This window comes from Thermobia domestica, chromosome 12, assembly GCF_964235325.1.
Source record: "Thermobia domestica chromosome 12, izTheDome1.hap1.1, whole genome shotgun sequence".
NCBI classification, from domain to species: domain Eukaryota; kingdom Metazoa; phylum Arthropoda; class Insecta; order Zygentoma; family Lepismatidae; genus Thermobia; species Thermobia domestica.
This window is the reverse complement of record NC_137465.1, coordinates 24,333,923-24,356,163: the sequence shown is the minus strand read 5'-3', so window position 1 is coordinate 24,356,163 and position 22,241 is coordinate 24,333,923. Positions and strand designations below refer to the sequence as shown.

At 32.7% G+C, this 22,241-nt stretch overlaps 1 protein-coding gene across 1 annotated transcript in view; it reads left to right on the top strand.

The window, feature by feature from the left end:
• The window catches only part of LOC145666366 (uncharacterized), a 108,916-nt gene that overhangs the window by 54,156 nt on the left and 32,519 nt on the right, over positions 1 to 22,241 (top strand). Inside the window, exon 2 of the mRNA XM_081733535.1 lies at positions 677 to 748. The gene's annotated coding sequence lies outside the window, so the exon portion shown is untranslated. The remainder of the gene's footprint in view (positions 1 to 676; positions 749 to 22,241) is intronic.

Genomic DNA, 22,241 nt, shown 5'->3' with positions numbered 1-22,241 from the left:
TTTCGGAAAAACGTTTTTTTAAGACATCTCCCAGTTTTATGCAATTTTCCCGTTTCTAGTGCATAATATGTATATGCGAGTGGTGAAGTTGGAATGTATGTTCAATTCTCAAAAATGAAGATGAATCATGATCCTAAGGAGGCCATAGCTGTTTGAGTGAAAGTCTAAAATTTACCTCAAAAAGTTGAAAGCGTAAAAGGGTTAAATCAATTTTATTCTTTATTTGCCACTTTCACCAGATTATTCAAAAATTTTCATTATTCCAGATAAATTCTTCACAGCTTGTCACGAGAAAAGATGTTGAATAACTAAGAATTAATATTTTAATAGTTGCTCCAAGATCCAACTGAAATATTCTTGTATTCATTGTCCTATCTCCATTAGCGATAATATATCATCAAAGTATAAGAAAATTTCCCAAATATCTTATTCCAGTAACCCTCCTTCCACGTAACTAAAGGACAACCTTTACCCTTAAACGCTAATTTAATTTGGAAGTAAGCTTTCCCTAGGTCGAGCTTTGTGTAGATCAAATCTTTTGTACTTTCTATTAATCGTTAATCATTACATATTAACAAACCTAATTATCATCTCCCAAATCATTATATATTTAGAAGTCAAATGCATGCTGTTTCTAGTATTCATTTCTTACTTAATTATTTTCCCTCTTTTCAAGGTACATATCTAACAACACGCCTAATATTACTGCCACAGAAAGTTATCGACTACGAGAAATTCAAGTACTTAGGTACGTTTCTCATTTTAAGGTTTAAGGCTATGCAATATTAAGTAATGTAACCTTACGAAGTGCAAGGAGGGGCTTATTGAACCCAGTTGTTCGTATTTCTTGAAAGAATACCTGTCGTAAGTCTTCATTAAAACATCGGGAATTTTATTTATTGACTATTATTACTATGAAAAATCAACATCATTAATGTGCATTATTATTAATGCAAGTTCGAAATTATTTAAAAAGAGTGGCCTCAACGTACCCCTTCTTGGACTTCCATGTGATATATTTCCTACAAGTATATATCCTGATGTTAGATTTGCTTCGTTTGTATTTAACAAGGATTGGGTTCTTATCTTGGGTAAAAGCAAAGTAAGTTCTGAATGCTTATTTTATATTTATTTCTTTTTAGATGCCTTTATGTGAGTATGATATACTGTGGGTTCGAGATGTCCACCATGGACTAGTAGCGACAAAAAAATTCTTGGATTTTCTATTGAAAATAGAGAAAAAAGAGGTACACTAAAATACAACCACTAACCTAACAAAATATAACATTACGATATAAATAGAAAAGAACAATCTCTTATAAACCACCAGATATTACATTGTAGTGGCAATAATCGAACAATTACCAGGGTAGTTTAAAAATAGTAAAAAATAAAAAATCTAACCTAACCTAACCTAACCCTAACCTAACCCAACCTAACCATAACCTAACCTAACCTAGTCTAACAAAACCTGACCTAACGCTAACCTAAACCTAACCCTAACCTAACCTTAACCTTAACCTAACCTAACCTAACCTAATCTAGAGAGGCTATTACTTCACGTATTCTGCAATTTCTATTCCCTGTAAATGTGCCTCCTTCATTTACAGTCCTAGCTAGTTTAAATTATGTGTAACCATCGGTTGATAATACGTTGTACCATTCACCTGTGCAGGTACTACTTGCACGAATCTTTGCGGGTTCTGTTCTTGTGAGTTCTGACTTTAATGACAGCACGTATGGTGACAATGATTATCTCTCTGCCAGTTTCCTTGCTGACCTCGACCTCTGTTACCTCGCCAATATCCATTCCGATTTCCTCGCCTATTAGAAAATCCATTGCTGCCTCTATTGCCTCGAAAATTATTTTGGCCTCTTCCGTTGCCATTGTTGTTCCAAAACCTATTGTTATTATTTCGGTAATTGTTCTCTCTATATTGTCTTGTTATTTCTAAAATTTTGATTTTTTGTTTGCTTACTGTTCCTATTTTCACGTTTTTCCATTATCCTGGGTTTTCGCTGATAATGCAATTTGGAGTTGATCGATTTTCTTCTGTAATTCGGCAAGCTGCGTCAAACTCTGCGGTTCTTGCTTTATTTTGTTTTCGACTTTACTCTTTCGAACAACTACACGGTCTAATTCTGAATCGCTCTCATCGTCTTCAACTTGCTCACGAATTTTCTTTACTAAGTCTTTTATCGTGACTTTACCCGTTTCACGTTTCACCCCTTTCTCAATTTTACACTTATTACGTTCTATCTTCTGTAAATCGTCAACAAACTTATGTAAGCTTGAGTAGGCCACAGTCCCTAAATTTTCCATATAGTAAGGCTAAAGACCACTCACTATTATACCAATTTTTTTTTGTCCGACATATTCGAGTCTAACCTCTCTCATAAGACTAGCATATCATTTATGATTGCTTCGTCTTCTTGTTGCAACCATTCTCGTATTCTATCTTCTATATCAAGCGTTACATTTGATCTTGTAAATTCTTCTACTATTTCAGCCTGTAAATCTTCGTACGAAATTTCGGCTACATTTTTACGCTTAAGAAACAGTTTTATCCACTGTCTCCCAACTCCTTTGAATATATTCGGAAGTAATTCTTTTTTCTTGTTTTCGGCGACGCCTGCCATCTGACATGCGTCGTCGAATTCATCGAAAAAAGAAACAATATCCCCGTCATTTTTTAAATCAAATTTCGGCAGCTTATTGACATTGGCATAGAATGTAACATTCGAAGCCATGTTTACGTTCTCGGTATTCTTGTCTTTATTAATCAAGTTTTCGTCTATATTTAAAAGTGATGGATAGTCCTCCGAAAAAGACTTCACCACCGGGCTATTCAGGAAATTAAATACTGAGTCTTTACCTATTACTATTTTTGGACTTGCGGGCTCGACGGCTGTTTCCTGACTACTTATCTGTCCTCGTCTTTCAGGTGTCCTCACACTAAACAAATCGTTAAATTCTATTCGAATGCCTTAAATTGCTTTCTGTGCCCTCGTTAACACTGTGCTTTAAGTCATCTAACAATATATTTAACACTTATAATAATTTAAACTTAACTTAATAACGTAGTGAGGGAGGGTGGGTGAGGGTTAATCTGTTAACTAAAACACTATGTGAGTCGTTTTTAAGCCTGTCGGGATTCGAACCAAAAATTCGCATCGTACCAATGGTGAACATAGGATTGAACTTGACAGTTCTTTACCATACTACTATTTACTTAAATTTATTTATCCGCGCTGGGACTCGAACCAAGAGTATCGCTACCATAACAAGAATGGGTTATTGTACTTAAATGCCTTAGAAACGCACCGGGGATTGAACCAAGAAGTATCTCCACCATAACAACCTCCTAACGTCTTACCCTAAAAGCAATGGGATGAACAAAGTGTGACGTTCAGAAGTTGCTACTACTCATTATCCAAAATGAGTAGGTTAACGTTAAGTGAGAGGAAATGATACTAAACTATATGATTCGTTTAATAAATGTATTGGTCTAAATAATGTCATGATGTCTGTGTGTATTTTTGGTGTGAATGTAGCATAACAAATCAGATCACAAATCGTAAACGGCTAGACATTGTATCACGATCAACACGCACATAGCTGAGGCACACATACCTGCTTTATATGATGAGGGTCTGGACGGATGGTTTGTACTCCTCAGCTCTGGATCTCCTGGACAGTATTGTTGGATGTATGTAGTCTCCAACTTAATGCCAACTAAAAGCCAACCATTACTAGTGGACTATAGTTCGACGTTGGAAGAAATTAGATCACCCTTGATCTACTTGTGGTCGTAGTGGATCACAGACCACTGCTCGGCTGCTAATTCTCTTCTAATCTCCTTCTGATTCGTCTCTTCCAATTCTGCTCCAGATCCTCTCCAACAAGAGGGTTTTGTTCTCAATTCCAGACACTGGAATTCGCTACGTCGATCATTTGTGTTTACCTCAGCTATTGCTGAAACATTGGTTTCAACCCGTATTACATCGTAACCAAATTCCCAACAATTCCTAACAATCGCTGCAGATCTTAAAGTTCTGCCACATTCAAATTGTGTCAATGTTAACAGACTAGGTTGCACATTGACGACATTACAGATTTCATTTACATCTTTACAAAACAAAACAAAACAAACAAACTGACGATCTAGCGTCTCGAAATTATTTCAGTGACAACACAACATAAATACAACCATTTACGTAAACAAACAAATGCACGTGTTCATATGATATAACATTACATTATCACTTCAATTTAATCTCTTTAACTTTAATTCCAATAAATCATAGTTTCCGTCACCAAAATAAAAATCTTAAAACCATACACCGCTACACTATTAAACAAAAATACATAAAAAATCTTCATAAGTAAAATTGCTATTTTCTTATCTCTCATATTCTCGTGATATATCTCCACATAATAAAGTCAGGTCTCATGGTTTTAGTTTCTTTTACCAATTACTTGCAAATATTCCTTATGATTCTTTAAACTTCATGTATGTGAAAAAAACTTCTGTTCAATAAGGATACAGTGTTCTTCAGTACAAGAAAATTAGTCCATATTGGTAGGAAGTTATCCTTAATGTTATGCTTACTAATATACAAATATAAAATACACAGTGTGTTTGTTCAACTCTTCATCATCAACTCATAAATCAAACCAATACTTATTCAATATGTAAGGTATAAATATATAATTTCAATTTAACTTTGTTTATGCAATTATATTTATCTTATCAAATTTCTCTAACAAAAGAAATGTCTACAATAACAAGTTAATATAAACAGCAAAATAAATGAAATATAAAGTTATGTAAAAGAAAATATAATGCGTATCCATTAGTAGTTATTGTTTGAATAAATATTCAAAATAATTAGTCTTTTAGTAATACAGCAAAACGTTCTGGTCTGTCATTCAAAAAATCTAGTAATTTAAATACGATGTAGTACATGGTAATGTCGTATACTGAGTCGTATTTAACGTCAATATACCTTGTTACTATGCAGTCATTTTAAAGATATTTATGAATTAATAAAGACATATTTGAAGTAAAACAATACAATCTGCCATTAATGCAATTAATAATTCAAATAAGTCAATATATGTCGCTAGTTGTGCTATCTCCTATCTAACATGAGTAATCTTGGTATTATGCTAATCATATATCAATCCTTAAATGTAAACCCAATATATCTTATAATGAAAAGGAAACAAATCAGACATTCACACATTTTAATAATTCAAATAAGTTAGTAGATGTCACTAGTTGAATTGCCTTCTATCTAACATATATAGATTTCAGTATTGTAGTAATCAAAATATCCAACTTTAATGTAAAGCATATATATAACAAAATACTTTGGATTGTGTAATAATTACCTGTACCGTGGGCAGAATGTACTCATACATGTGCACTATACTTAGTAGAATGCTAATTTCATATTAACAAAAGAAGAATGTTTTTAAGATATGTAAGTTATTATTATGGGATAGTGGTTGCTATGTACATGTATTATGAATACCTAGTCAGCAAGTTTGTGTGCTTGATAGTTTTAAGAAAAGGATATTATAAGGTATATCAAATAATAAACCATTTTAGCACCGTTCATAATCGTTGTCATTCTTATTGAAAAGGTGAGATTAATAGTATATAATTATTGAGGCTAATCTTTACATGCAAAAGAAATACTACCACTCCGGATTTTTATATCATCAAACGAACCAGGTTTACGACTATCTTTTTGATAAGTCGTTATAAAAATTTTGGTTTACCTCACCCGGGACTTACTGTAAATTCTTATCCCGAAGAAGAGTAAGGTTGAATTTACTTCTGTACTATAGTTAATGAATACTAATTTGACCATATTGCGAAGTGGTAAAGTAATTATAAGAAAAATGGACAACGAAACAATGCAGCATGAATCAAATAATAGTCACAACGATGAAACTAGTGTAACACCAGGATTGACATCGGAGGACCGAATCTTGTTAGCTTTACAGCGACAATTGATACAGATGTCTACCGAGATAAAGCAGACCATGGAGCAGAAGTTCAACGAATCTAACAAGCAAAATGAAGAATTAAAGCAGACCATAGAACAGAAGTCTGAGAAATCTAACAAGCAATATGAAGAATTAAGTAGACGGATAGAACGGATAGAACAGAAATCAGATGAAACGAAACAGACAATTGTCCAGGTGGTGAATGACATATCCTCACAGTTCGAGGAAAAGTTAAAAAGAATATCCGATGATTGTCAGGAAAAGCACAATCACCAAAACCAAGAAATCAGTGCTGTAAAAAAAGATTTAGAAGTAATAGAATCTTCCGTTAAACAGCAAAAGATCCAGGTCATCAACAATTCTAACAACATACGTGTAAATACGCAATTGTTAGCTACTATACAGGAAGAGATTAGAACGCTAAAGGCTAAGGACAACACATACCGTAATGACTTGGGTAGTGATCACTTGGAGTTTCCCCACTCACCAGAGATGAACTCGTCTGCGCCGGGATCTGATGATGATATTATATTGGAAGAAAGTTATCCGAAGAGTACAGATGGGCGAAACATAGATGGTGTGACGACACAGCACGTCATGGATAGGAACTATCACTCAACAAGAACAAGGAATGACAAAAGGAAGGTAAAATTAAGTGTTAAGATGAGTGAAATTCGAGCTATGAGCAAATTCAGTGGTAAGTGTAACGAGAATGCTACTTCTTTCTTAGAGAAATTCCAAGACGAATGCAACATAATGTGTATAGATAGATCACAATATATGAAATTAATACCCCATGTATTACTCCCACCTTGTTCCTTATGGTTTAAAGCAGTACGTGATCACATTAGTACATATGATGAATTCAAAGCGGCACTGATCGCTAATTATGAAAATGACCTTTTGCTTGCGAATAGAGATGCTATCATTAGAAATCAACACTTCAATCCTCGATTACATAAATCTGTGTAGAGTTTGTTGTAAATACCTACAACGAATTGAAGGTCGTTAATCCATTGCAATCGGAATCGAGAATAATAGCATCGATTCGAAATTTGCTTCCATTTAAGTTACAACAGATCTTATTTTCCACCCAGTGTATGAGTTTCAGCCATTTATTAATGCTTGTCCAATGCTATGAAACTCAATACCATGCTATGAATCAACAAGCCGGAATGGGTAAAATTAAGAATAATTCAGATCATTTGGTGCCTGTTCGGAATTTAAATATCCGAAGTGTGAATAATACGGAACATAACCTAAACCGAGTATACTCTAGCAATCAAAATGAGCAAAATAGGCAAAGTTATGTAGGGAATCCACCTAACCTAACTAATCATGGTAATTATGATGTCAGATCACCCAACAGCAGTAGATATAAAAACAATCGAAGTACTGAGCGAAATTACAGGAATACAGCGAACTATGTGGATAGACGTAATTGGAGATCAAGAGATGGCATTTCATATCAAAATCAGAATCACGATGAAATACATGTACAACATATTGTAGAACCTAATCATGATTGCGCAGTACAATGTACTTTATTAGAATCGTATGCAAGTACGAATGTAACCGGATTACCGTTAACGAAATTTGGTTAAACCCATATCAGCTATAGTTTTTCACGAACATTTATTTTATTTTCATTCAATTTAATTTTCTTTAATTCTCATTAATCAATGATAATTCTCAAATGTTTTTAATATATGTAAGAATTATAATTTAATTCATAAATGATTAAAAGCAAAGATTATTTATATTAGATTGATTTGTGTTGAAAACTTAATTGCCAAAGATTATGTTAAGAAGAAGATCTATTCTATAAAACTAATTATTCAATGACTATCTTGAATGAGATTCTTCTCTATTATAACATCTTAGTGCTACGATGTATACCTTTAAATGCAACATCTAATTTATTTATTATATAATGCGCTCTGATTATTTGAAACTAACGTTTGTCCTTTACGATTTTTGAATTCGCACTTCTCAATGATTAATTAAATGAGCGACGATATTTTTAATAAGTAAATATAATAATAATGAAATAAATATAATTAATGTAATTAAAGATAAATATTGATGAAGTGTAAGATTTGTTAAAATATATATGTGAAATGTAATGAAGAGATATACGAGGTGCGATCAAAACATGATGGACATATGCAATGTAAGAACACTAATGTAAACGGACCAGTGGTTCTTGAAGATAAAAGCCAAGCTTACTCATGACTTTTATATTCAGTCCATTTGTCGAGCGACATTTTCATATAACAAAATACTTTGGATTGTGTAATAATTACCTGTACCGTGGGCAGAAAGTACTCATACATGTGCACTATACTTAGTAGAATGCTAATTTCATATTAACAAAAGAAGAATGTTTTTAAGATATGTAAGTTATTATTATGGGATAGTGGTTGCTATATACATGTATTATGAATACCTAGTCAGCAAGTTTGTGTGCTTGATAGTTTTAAGAAAAGGATATTATAAGGTATATCAAATAATAAACCATTTTAGCACCGTTCATAATCGTTGTCATTCTTATTAAAAAGGTGAGATTAATAGTATATAATTATTGAGGCTAATCTTTACATGCAAAAGAAATACTACCACTCCGGATTTTTATATCATCAAACGAACCAGGTTTACGACTATCTTTTTGATAAGTCGTTATATATACATCTTATGACTAAAACAACAAATCATTCTAACATTCACGTATTTAGTACTTTAAATGAAGCAATAGCTGTCGTTTGTTGCGCTGCCTCATATCTAAAATAAGTGCCTAATGCCGTAAACAAAAAGTGTCTCCATAAATGTAAACCAAATATATATTATAAAAGCAAAACATAGCCAACTGGCAATCGTGTTTAAAAAGCCTTAAACAAAAACAATAGTCGTCACCATTTGTGGTGGCTTGGTTATCTATTAATTAAATGTCGATAGTGTACTCTTCAGTTAGCATTACATATAATTACAATGCATTTATGTTATAAAATAATATGTAGCAATCTGTCAATTATGTGTTTAGTAGTTCAAGAAGACAATACTTATTACTAACTGTGGTGCTTTATATCTAAAATAAATAAATAAATAAATAAATAACAATATTCCAGGAATCATCTGTCAATGCTAATATTCTAAATCAATTAGTTGTTATTATTAAAGCAATACATATCAATATATCTCTCAAAATCATAATAATACATAATCATAGCATTTCTTAGTAAAGACTATTATTCCAAGAATATAATAAGTCTCTACCGTACATTTTCACTAATATCAACTCAAAACATTCTCCAATGGATTATAATATTGATCATAGTTAAGACTGTTACCTAAGTTGATTCCAGTTAATCAAATCTAAATGACAATAATAAACATATCATTTATTGATAATTAAAAGAGTCGGTATAATCAATATTTATAAATAATGTACTTATATCTGCTAATTGCAATACTAATAAATTAAAGTTATATAAATAGAATGTCTCCAATCCAATATAATAGCTGTCACTATTGTACAAACCAATTGTCCTTGTTCTTAAAACATAGTAACCATCTACTTCTTAAAAGACTAGTACTTTCAAATCTGCAAAGTATAGTCTGAACTTGTGTTCCTAGTAAACCGTAGTTAGTATTAGTTATAAATAGCTCATACTTAATATTGTGTCATATTTCAAATACAAATAAATTCTAATCCTACTGTAATATTTACAAATAGTCGTAGAAAACTAATTTATCCTAAAATGTATGCAATATGTAATACACTAAAGTATTAAATCAATGGAGGTACAATAACACATAATTCATGTTCTAATCATTATAATAGGTAAATATTATTCATCGCTAAATTCAAGCATAGTTCTTTGTCTTCAATTTTATTTCAAATATAGTTACCAATTCTGATAAATAGTTTCTAATATGGCCTAATGTGATATAACAAACTGATTTGTAGTTATTTCTGGTAATGTACATGAATATAATACATTAAACAGGATTCAAGTTTGAATAGTGTAATTATAATGCAACAAATTTAAATCAACATCCATAAATAAACCAAATAAAATCAAACAAAGTTCTATCTTGCAATCTGAAATTCCAAAATCTTAATGCACATAAGTTTCCGTGAATTCTTTTCTTGAAACCATTAACCCATATATTTAATATCCAAACAATAAAGTATTAATCATTTTCACCATCATACAGTAATAGCGTGTAGTTAATCTGTATCTCTATACAAAACTAATTTCATAAAAAAAGGAATTCCGCAAATACAAAGTATAATCAAGCAAACCTTCATATGATGGTTCTGCAGGGTAATCTTTTACCACAATACAACTTATGTGAAATTCTAATATTATCGTGCATTGTAAATTTAAATATATCTACACTATACTAAATATCAATGTGCCGTATATGCTTGACATGTCAATTCGTGAATCTCTGATTCCCAACTCCAATTAAACCTATGTCAAATACTCTGTGATTAACAATATATTCTATTCTTAGATATAATCAAATTCACATATAATCCATAAAAATATTTACAATAAACAACCAAAACACTTAACATAAAATTTTGAAACAAAAACATTTTTTACCTATAATGATTCTGTCAGTAATTTAAATGTATATAAATTGAGTCAAATAAAGCATATACATTAAAATAGTGCTGTGCATCATAGAAAATAAATTATCCGCTAGCACATCCAAGTGTTAACCAAAACGCTTGTAGATCAAGGTCACTTGTGAGTACAAGATTAAATATCCGTAGTATATTTACTTCAAAGTATAATAATACACTCCTCAACAAGGCTAAATTTAAAAAACTCCCTATAAAAGGGATCAACTATAATCTTCGCCTAAATCAATAGTCTCGGTACTGTATTCATTGTAAGTCTTAAGTCCACATAATATATAAATAATTCTGCAACACTATCTATCACATAAATTAAATAACTTTTACCCCTACAATTATCAACAATTTCCAATTAAATTCGCTTCAAACAATAAAATATTCTCTATTCTTACTTATAGTGAACACACGTCATAGTTAGTATCGTCAATACTCTTGGTTCAATTCTGAAACATGTATGTTTGTAATGGACAAACATGGTACATATGAAATTTTCTCGGGATTTCCAGTTTCCTCCTAATTCTCATTTTATCGTTTCATTCATCTTAAAAGGAAAAGTCACCACGAAGTGTTCTGATACAAGTTACCTTAACATGCATAATCGTAGGAAGATAAAATTATTTAGTGTTCAATTGTAACCTCTGGAGCATAAAATTTTTAGTTCAATTCCTGATAAGACTATCAAAATCAAATATTTCTGTAATCATATCTTCATTCAATAAACAGATATTCATTTCACCTACGAAACAATAATCGTATATACCAATCAATACACATGCAATAATCGTATATACCATTCAAAGAGAATTTCTAAGTAAATTCAACAATAAAGTTTCCCGTTATAAAAAAATCTAATTTCAAAGCATAATTCAAATAACTCCAATGTAAATCAAACCTCTAATGTTAATTTCATGCAAGCCAAACAGCTTAAAACCATTGCAAGTTCTAGTAAAATTAGTGCTATACGCAGTAAATATAGTTTAATTAGTATAATTCACGCTTGACTTGGCAATCCATAATGTCACTATTATTTTGAATACAAGCTGTATTAAATTAGTAATAAATTTATTAAATTCGGATCTTATATCTTTAATGTATATGCATTTATATTGTAAATAAAAATGCGGCACCCTAAATAAGAGTATAAGTATCTAACAAAACAAAAATGGGTATTCCTTAAAATCCACCCTCCAAAATATCTAAAATACAATTTCAATTTCAAATATATTCATCCTATGTATGGAATGTCTATTCTTATGCATATATAATATGAAAATCTAAACAGCACAAAATTTGGTTGGTAAACAAGACTTCTACGCATTTTCAAATTGTTTGTTCGATCTTACCGATTACATAAATGGTAGGATACACACACTAAACATAAAATCTGAATATCACAATCCAAAGTAAACTAAAATCATATGGTCTCCGCTGTTAGTAACAAAATAATAAGTGTATTATACATATCAAATAATTGTAACGTGCAATTTCACATTTAAATAATAGGAGCATGCAATAAAAACGATCGCATCTACATGTTATGTACTGTTATTTCTGTATCCAGTTTCATATACAGAAAACACAATCACATACTTATAATAATTTCCTGCAACATACAAAAACTAAGTCTCATCCAGTCATATATATCCTGACATAACGGAGTAATAATTCAAAGAGCCTAAGTTCCAATTCTATTTACGTAAGATAATACTTATTTTCATAATTCAAATAATAATAATAATAATAATAATAATAATAATAATAATAATAATAATAATAATATAATAAATGGAAATTCCAATTCAAACTGTATTAACAATGCATGCAACGTAAGCTTGTAAACATAGTTTCAGATAACATCCATATGTCTGATAATATCCATATCATAAAAATATACGGCTACATATTGCAATAATATAGTTTTTTCGTACTTTTTAAAAATTTCTTCAATACATACGTAAACAATAATTATGTTTTTCATAAAATTACAAGATAAAATTTATATATTCACCCAATTAATTATTATTTTATTAAATTCAATAATAACCTGAATCAAATATTCAACCGTGGTTATAAATATATCCTAAAACCGAAACTATAACTGCAGTATCGCAATATTTGTTTGCTTTCGGTTCGCGCAACAAGTTCTTCTACGTCATATAGAAACTTGTCAACATCAATGAACCATCAACCGCAACTACGAAATAAGCAGCAGTGGAGGTGTTATCAAAGGTAAGTAAACTTTCTCTTCTTACTTAAGTTAAAGTATTGGATAAACATACAGGGCGGTATTCAGAGAGTTCGTTAATCGAAGGTTAGTCACAGACTAATTAGTTAGCATACTAACTCTTTACTAAGGAAGGTACACTTTTTGGTATTCAGAGTCTACTTTTAGTACAACTAAAATGATGATTTGGGAATGATTAACTTATAGAACCCCAATGCATCGGTGAGTAAAATAAATGTGGCAACTACGGAAAAGTAGATCAGCGCATGCCTAGTCTGTAAAAATGAAAATACATGAATTACGAAACACGAGTAGTTTTGTCGCACGCTGAATCGTGGGTAAAAGATTAGTCTTTGCTCTAGATTAATTAGTCACATGTGATTAACTTCGTCTTATACTACGTCCTAATCAGAGACTCTGAATACAATTTTGATAACCATCCTTTGGTCATCCCCGTAGAAAGGTTTTAATCAGACTTCAAAACGACTCTGCATAAGGCCCACAAAGTGTGCCGGTATCTATAAAGAAAAACACCATTTGCGTTCGCGGCTGCCAAGCGGCAAATATACAAAGCGGGCGGGCGAAAAACTCGCGACAATAATGGCGCCTGCGCAAAGGTTACACAAACGTAATAAAATATACAAAATAAACGGTAAAAGTATAAAGCAAAGTCGCAGCATAACCAAACAGTAAGGGCGCCAGCGGCACCATCTAACACGCGTTATCAATCCAAAATAATTGCAAAGTCATTACTTCAATAATACGTTAAACTCGTTCGTAATTAAATACCACTATAAGGTAATGACGTGAAGTGCATCATCATACGTGATTAAATTATTTCTACAAGATCATCTGTGATTGAATAAATTAAAAGGTGTTGGATTAAAGTTGTAATCACATTTGATAGGAGTTTGATATCAAATTAATTAGAGTTTGATATCAAAATTTAATTAATTATATCTTACAATGTTGCCTGATTCACACTATAAATATGCAAAATATAGGAAATTTCAACCCTTTTAGGGCTTAATTTGGCAACATTGCAGCGCTAGAAGCCCGTAATATATCGTGATATCAGTTTGATATCAAATTAATTCCAGTTTGATTGTGACGATGTGGAACCTTTCTACTTCGGGACCGTAATCAGGAGCGTCATTTCAGATTTTGCTTGGGTCTTGATTTTGCAAGACCCCTTGATTTAAGTAAAATTTCTCGTTTTTCACTGATTTACCATTATTCTTTTGATAAAGTCTATTTAAACCTCAGACTCAGGGGGGAGCAATTACCCCTCCCTGCCCCCCTAAATGACGCCCCTGACCGTAATACGGCAAATTGTGGATGCGTTAAAATATTAAATAATACTTTTGATAAAGTGGATACTTTCAAATATTTAGGTTCGATATTAACAGACGAAAATCATATTCACGAAGAAATTAAATGTCAACTAAAAGCAGGGAATTCGTGTTACTATTTGGGTCAATATCTCTTGTCGTCGCAAATTCTGTTGAAGAATTTGAAGCTTAAAATACATAAAACGATAATGATGCCTGTTGTTCTGTATGGTTGCGAAACAGGGTCGCTTACTCTGAGGGAAGAACATAGACTGAAAGTATTTGAGAACAAGATCCTGAGAAGAATATTCGGACCCAAGGGGAACGGGAATGTGGAATGGCGGAAACTTCATAAGGAGGAACTACATAATTTATACAGTTTACCCAACTTTGTTAGGGTCATCAAGTCTAGGAGGCTTAGACGGGCAGGCCATGTAGCTAGAATGGAAGAAAGTAGAAACGCTTTCAAAGACTTGACTGGAAGACCCATAGGAAAACGACCATTAGGAAGACCTAGAAGCAGATGGGAGGACAATATTAAGATAGATCTCGCAGAGATAGGAATACAAAGTAGAAAGTGGATCCAATTGGCTAAGGAAAGAAGTCAGTGGAGAGCTTTCGTGAACGCGGCATTGAATCTCCGGGTTTCATAGGCCATAGGGTGAGTTAGTTAGTTATCGGTTCTGAAGGTAAAAATAACCAGAACAGGAAGAGAGGCTTATAAACCGAACCAAATGGAACTAATTGTTAATCACGCCAATATCCTTTTTCTGCGAAAAGAAAGAAGGGAAAGAGGATTTTTTTTGCCCCTTGCTTACTTTATTTGTTATGACCAGTCATTCACGGATTTTTAGGGTGAAGTGAGGGAAGGACATAATACTTAGAAGCACATTCACACACACACATTAAAATTTATATTTAGGCCCTAAGAGAGGGAAGGATATACCGGTAATACTTGGAAGTACCTAGCACACTCATACACACACATTCAAATATATATTTAAGTGAGGAAAGGATATAATACTTGAAAATACCTAGCACACTCACATACATGAAATGAAATGAAATACACACTCAAATGTATATTTATCTCTATAGGATACCAAATAAATTACAGATAGAAAACAGGGGTGTTCCTATAATAGATTTCTGCTCCACAGGAAAGGATGTTCTTCTGATTAATTGTTCAGAGCTATTTGATTTTAATTTGAAGTTATTGATATAATGATTAATTAATTAATTAATGGCTGATATTCTTTCTTGGCGGAAAAGTTTGCAAGTGATAGGGAAATTCCAGGGCTTTGAGTGGGAAATCTCTTATTCTGAATCTGACAACACTGTGTAAGCGACGCTCTATGTGAAGGCGGATGGACTATTTGGCGAAGAGGTACACTTGTTTTGCTGTACGGAACGGATCCGTAGGTTGTAAAATGTACAGAAAAAATTGTGTAAGTCTTTAATTTGCCCATATTATATCGAGAACAGAACCCAAACAACCCCTGCGGTGCTTCTAACACCTTCCTACTAGTACTAGTATTACCTAGTGGTGTGCAATGGAAATATTTCCGGGAGTTTACCCTGATGTATAAATTCACGGGAAGGAATTTATTTGCATTTCTTTATTTGATTTTCCATATTATCAGAAAATAATTAGTTTTACGTTTTAAATAATTTGGAGGTTGAAAGAATAAAATTCGTTGGCTGTACTTTATGTAACTAATTATTATGATTTTTTAAATTCCCATTTCAATTTGTACTACAAAGTAGCAAAATACTAAGGTTAATGTTCCGTTAAGGGCGTCTAGTAATTTCTTCCATACGAAATTTGAAATTTCTTCACTTCTTTCCACTGATTTTCGTTTGATTACATAACATAACGTTAGGTTAGCTTAGTTTTGGGCCCCTTAACTGGACATGGACCAATACTAATTTATAAACGATGAAAACGAACCAGTTTGTAGAGTTACCTAGAAATGCTGTAGACATAGAGTTGAAGTACTATCAATCCACACCGAACAACCCTTAGTAATACATGTTGTCGTCTTTGAATTGAATTTCGCTCTCTGAGGAAGGATGAGATATGGAATAAGGAAATCTCTGTAGCTGTAATTACATACACATTTAAAATATAATGTTATCAAAATTAGGATTGCATCTCAGGATGTTTCGTTAGTTCTGGCGTTTCCGGACCTGTGTTAATTAGGTCTCTTCTTAATTAGGTCTAATTAGGTTTTTTTCTTCATTACCTGTGTATATATGTGCCAAGCGTTGTTACAGAATTTTTGTAACAGTAAATATTGTAAATAATCTTAGGTAATAGTATACATGAGAACCCCCTGATCTGCGTTTCTTCTGTGTTCTATCACCACTTCTACATGAAATACCATAAATTTTCTACGTAGTGCAATAGTAAGAAATATCCAGGTGCACAAGACATTCGATATGCGTTAAATTCTTCCCCCCCCCCCCCACACACACACACATAGTCATAGATAAAGTACAAGAGCGCTACACATGCAGTATCTTATCAGTCGATAAGTAAATAAAAGTCGCTTTGTTACCCCCTTTGTAAGTTCGTACATACTCAATGAATAATCCCTAAAAGTATGAGCGTCCTGCTCCTTCGGGAACTGATGCAGCTTCATGTATACTATATCCTAATCTTAAATTAGTGATTTCATAGTACACAGTAACAAAGGACAGTGTACTTCAATCAATATTCTGTATATATGCTATTATTTACACTGGGCAACCTTAGGAATTTTTCGACAGACTAAGTATCTTGTGGCAGTTACATAATCTAATTTCTTTATAACATAAGTAATTAATGTGTTTAAAATATCAGTAGTAGGGTCAAGTTTAGAAAATTCACTAAAATGTAAATTTAAACTGTTCAGCGGTGTAAAAGTTTGTGGACTTTCTATACCAAATCTTTTTAACATATTTACTGGCATAAGACATATTTCTAATAAATATACATTTATGCATACTCCCTAAATATAATAAAACAACATAATACCATTTAGAATATACGTTTTAAAGAATCTTCTGGAGACCGTTCAGAATATACGTTTTAAAGAATCTTCTGGAGATAACAGTGACAAATATACACTGATTTAAAAAAACGAATTTTATTTAGTAATCATAATATAGCAATAGAATGCAATTTTCTTTTTGTTTGTACATAAATTCCCGGAATACTCCAATTTTTGAAAATTTTCCTGGGAAGATTCCCAGGGAATATTCCCGGGAATTTGCGGATCACTACTATACCCCTACTCGTACTACTAATACTACTACTTAAACTGTTTATCCGTATAGTAAAACTGCATGGCTAATAACGTAATGTAACGTAACTTAATGCATTCCAACCAAATGTAACTGAATGCAGTACAATTTGGTCCATTTTTACGATTTTGAAGTTGGTCCGGCGATACAGCAATAATGTCCAATGTGTCATCTCTGAGCCATTATTTTTTTAACCGTTAGTGTGTTTGTAGAAGTAAATATACCAACGTGAGGGTATAAAATTCACAATGTAGCAACGTGAATTTATTCCATGTTTACAAATCAAGTTAGAGTTTAACTTTACAATGCATGCACCAGCTTGTATAGTCACTCAGAAAAAATAAGCAAACTGAAAATGGGTCAAAACTACCCTAAGGTTAAGCTAACCCGTTCATACCTCTATGCTACTGATCTCTATCTTACACTACTATACTGAAGCGGTTCTGCTTGTTGATGCGTAGGTGGCTCGAGTATACAAGTGAATTTTTTTAGTGTTTCACGTAAAAATTTCGTACTTCATAATCCACCAGAATTTTTTCCTCTCATCAAAAAATTTTACTTAGCATAGATGGAATTCACGGGATCCACCAGAAATAATTTTGGTGCAATTTTACTATATCAATCTAGAGATTTTAAATGTACGGAAACATTTGGCCAATTTTTAAATTTGCTCATTTTATGTCGAGAACAGAAAGTTCCCTGTAGGGCTTCTAGCCCGATCCTACTACTATAACTACTTATACTATGGATTTGTATAGTAAAACTGCACGAATAATTGTTTAAAACATAACCTTTTTCATGATTTGTGTGCAAATACTTGGTACGACAAAATACCTACAATAAAAAACAAAACCAATTTGTGCTAAGGTGCCAACAAACAACACGAATGCCTTGTAACTGATTTAGACACTGCGAATCTCGTGCTATGGTGTGGGTTCTAGTAATTGCCTGTCTTGGGAAAGATTCCTCCTAAGGTTCCCTCATTCCTACAATCAATCACTCGCAAATAATTTTCGTAAGTCCAAAGGAAATAATTTACTGCTGCTAGTTCTGTCATACAGTGTGCATAATTTGATCAAATCCATTGACACGTGTGAAATGCCTCTGTAGCAAAAAGATTACCGGCCCGCACGTTCACTAAATTCCTTTTCCAAATTTGTGGGAATGACATTGTCAGATATATTTTCTCGCCGTTTTTGTGCTAAGACGAGATACAATCGCTTTCAGACAAGAAATCCAACAGAATAGTACGGACGATTTCCGCTTCATCTAGTAACTAAATTAAGATCTATGAAATCCAGGGTATAGTTTAAGATTACTAACTTTGTACAATTACGAAGGGAAACAAAATAAATCTGAATTGCAAACATGTCGTTATGTGAGCACAGTCTCAGTATGTTCGGCCACTCCGCACGCATACGTCTTTAATACTTAGTGGTAATATGTCATTGGAAAATAAATTGTAGTAGTGATGAGTAGAGAAAATTTCTGCCTAAGATTGAAAGAAATACTGCGAAAGCACCTGTAACCATACTTCATTCCGATTGGAGAAACCTCCGGGGGGAGTTTTGTATCTCCGGGAGGAAACATTCACTGGCGTAGAAAAAGAAACTTGAAATGAAGCTTATCAGGCAATTGTGATGTATAGTACTAACAGTCATATCTGAGTGAAACCAATATTTGTAAGAGGAGGAAATAATATACGATTGTTTGCCTGTAAGGTAGAGAAAATCGTGCAGATTTACTTTAAGCCCTCTACTGGAAATAATTGGGGAAACAATATATCAGTTTTACTAATTTCCTTCTTATTGTCCCCTGAAGGATTTGCGATTGTCAACATGAAAATATGTCGCTGGAACTAGATAAAGTTCTATAGGACCATCAGAAGTAATTGTTGAAAAATTACAATTCTTTTACGATTTGCGTAGAAATACAGCTTCTGAATGTATAATGTAATAACTACAGTGCAAAAGATCACCGACCTGTGCTAGGCAGCCACTAAAAAGCACAAATGCACTTTACCCGAGTCGTAGCAGGACGTGTGCGGGGCTGTGTGAAATGGGAGCAGGCGTGTCAGAGTAGATGGTTATAAGAGTGAACGAACTCGGAGACAAGTGGTTTGATACATGTTTCAATAGCACTTGCAGTTGTTTCATATTAGTAACGCTACACTTGCAAAGATACAATACAGCGTCTGTACACTATATAGAAATACACCGCTCGTGGAAAGTAGCATCTAATAAAGCTGTTTAGCATATGCATTTACTTATTTAATGCGTCGTATAGCAGTTGTGATGTTTACGGTACTACCGGAACATTTGTAAACCTAAAATACAACTCTATTGTTTTGTATTACATTTTGTTGCTTGCAATTATTTGTTCCTTAAAGATATCTGTTTTCATGTCTTTCTATGCAAAGTGTTCTATTTTACCTGTAAATCTTCGAAACTGTGCGCCAAAACTACACCAGCTCCGAGGTAATTATTTTTTATTCGTCATACGAAGAAAGAAACTTTTAAGTTGTAAAAAGGCTATTAATATGAACAGGGATTTATTTTATTAAAGTAAGTTTATTTGAAAAATTTGTTAAAAAGAAAGGTAACATATTTCTGTTTCCTTTTTGTTTTACTTAAGTTTTAAATGTTATCAAATTAGTTGTTGATATATATGTCCATTGGGTAGTTCCGTATTAAGATTTGATTGGGATTGATTTTGGTGTTTGAAATATGAAAAAACATCATTACTTAGCCAAAAAAAAAAAAAAAAATGCGAGCGGGAGTCTATTTTTTAAATGTTTCAGTTCAGTAAAATATACCATTTACGCATGCTCATAATACGTTTGTTCTTTCGTTAATGTAATTTAGGTAGCGCTGGATTGTAAAAGGATTAGGAGGGAGCCCCATTGTATATCTTACAAGATCTCTATAGATAGTCTAAGGTTATTCTTTGCGTCATGTTCATTTCTGGTAAGAAGTCATGTTAGGATCCAACCTTAACCAGTATGTCTATGTGTCATATATCATTGCTACAAAATTTGACGCTAAACGCAAATAGAACCAATAAACCAAAAAATACAATAAGTTATTAGAAGAAATGTAAAGAATTAAATATTGGAGAAGCAAATTAAAACAGGCGACAACGATAAATTTAAGTAGAAATTGCTCATGCTGCATGCATGTGAAGCTGGATAGAACAAGCAAATCTCCATAACATATTACGACACATCTTGAAAATGTTATCTATTTTAAGTGGAAAATTTGTATAGCATTGCTGTCACGTTTTATTTAAATAATATGAGCTAGTAATATAGTAGAAGATATTTTAGTTTTGGCGTTTCCTGTGCTCACTCAACACTGATCGTACGTTGAGTATTGGTAAATTTATTTTAAAAAGAAAAAGGAAGAATTGTACCTCGATAAAATGTAATAATGTATAAGAAAATTATAATGATAATGAAGAAAAAACATATAGGCCTATGATATTTCATATGTAAGTAGAAGAAAGTAATAGGTTTTCCTTTCACAAGGGATAAAATTTTAAAAAATCGTATATTGGAGAGTATTTCGATATTTCTGTTAAGTTCTGTATTTTTAGCATTTAGGCATATCGTTATAAGTAGTAGCAAATTTTCGGATATTTTAAAGTACTGCTTCCAGTACTTTTTATATCCCTAGTTTGATCACAAACAATTCCAAGCACTTACTCAATTTCACCTGAAGTGGTAACTACCGTTGTCTTCTTCCTTCATTGTCCACTGCCCTCACCTGTTCTTGTTACGCCACTGTCATAAGGACCACAGTTTCTAAAGTTTAACATGCAATAAAATAAATAAATATGATACTAATCTCGTGAAGTAAACTGCAAGGAGATTGTTTATGATGCAGTTTCTTCTAAGACGGAAATCGATATTCTTCGATCGAAAAATCAGCAAGCAGACGCCACCGGCTACACGCACATTCTTTTCGAACAGCAGGCAGACCGACGTCTATGACTAAACTTGGTTCGTGGTACTTCATTTCTATTTCTACAGAGTTTCTACGTTACTTTACAAACTGGTTCCTTTCAACCATCTGTTCATGGTCAGTACTTTGCTTCTTTCTAGTGCAAATGGAAACGGAACTTGAAGAATCATATTATTAATTTGTTATATAAAGTACAGTTAACGAAGTTTAATTTTTAACCCCCAAATAATTTATAATCTAGAAGTAAATAATAATAAATCAAAGTAATTAGTTATATGGTTCTTATAATTTAGAAAACAAAGCATAGAAAGGGAAATAAATTTCCTCCCAGGTCCCAGCAATGCACCTGGGTATATGCTAGGGGAAAAAAGCTGGAATATCCTCATTTTTTTATTTTCCGTCCCACGAAATAGTCCTACTGGCCACCGGTGCTAGTGCCGCTTCGCATAACCTAAGCTAACCATATTCAGTCTAACCAAATATCTCAAGGGCATTCCGTACTTTTCTTAAAGAAAATTGTGTGCATAGTTTCTTAACGGAACGCAGTTATGCGAAGTGACGTAATAACTACTACAGCGGACTCTTTGTAATTCGAACTTGGATAATTCGAATTATTGGATAACTCGAACAAAAGCTTATTCCCCTTGAAAACTGTATTAAAAACAATGGTAAAAAATCGTGGGTAAATCGAACATTTGAACCTCCTGTTTGGATAATTCGAAGTATTTACAGTGCAAAAATTTGCAGTGTTCGCCAAATTGCA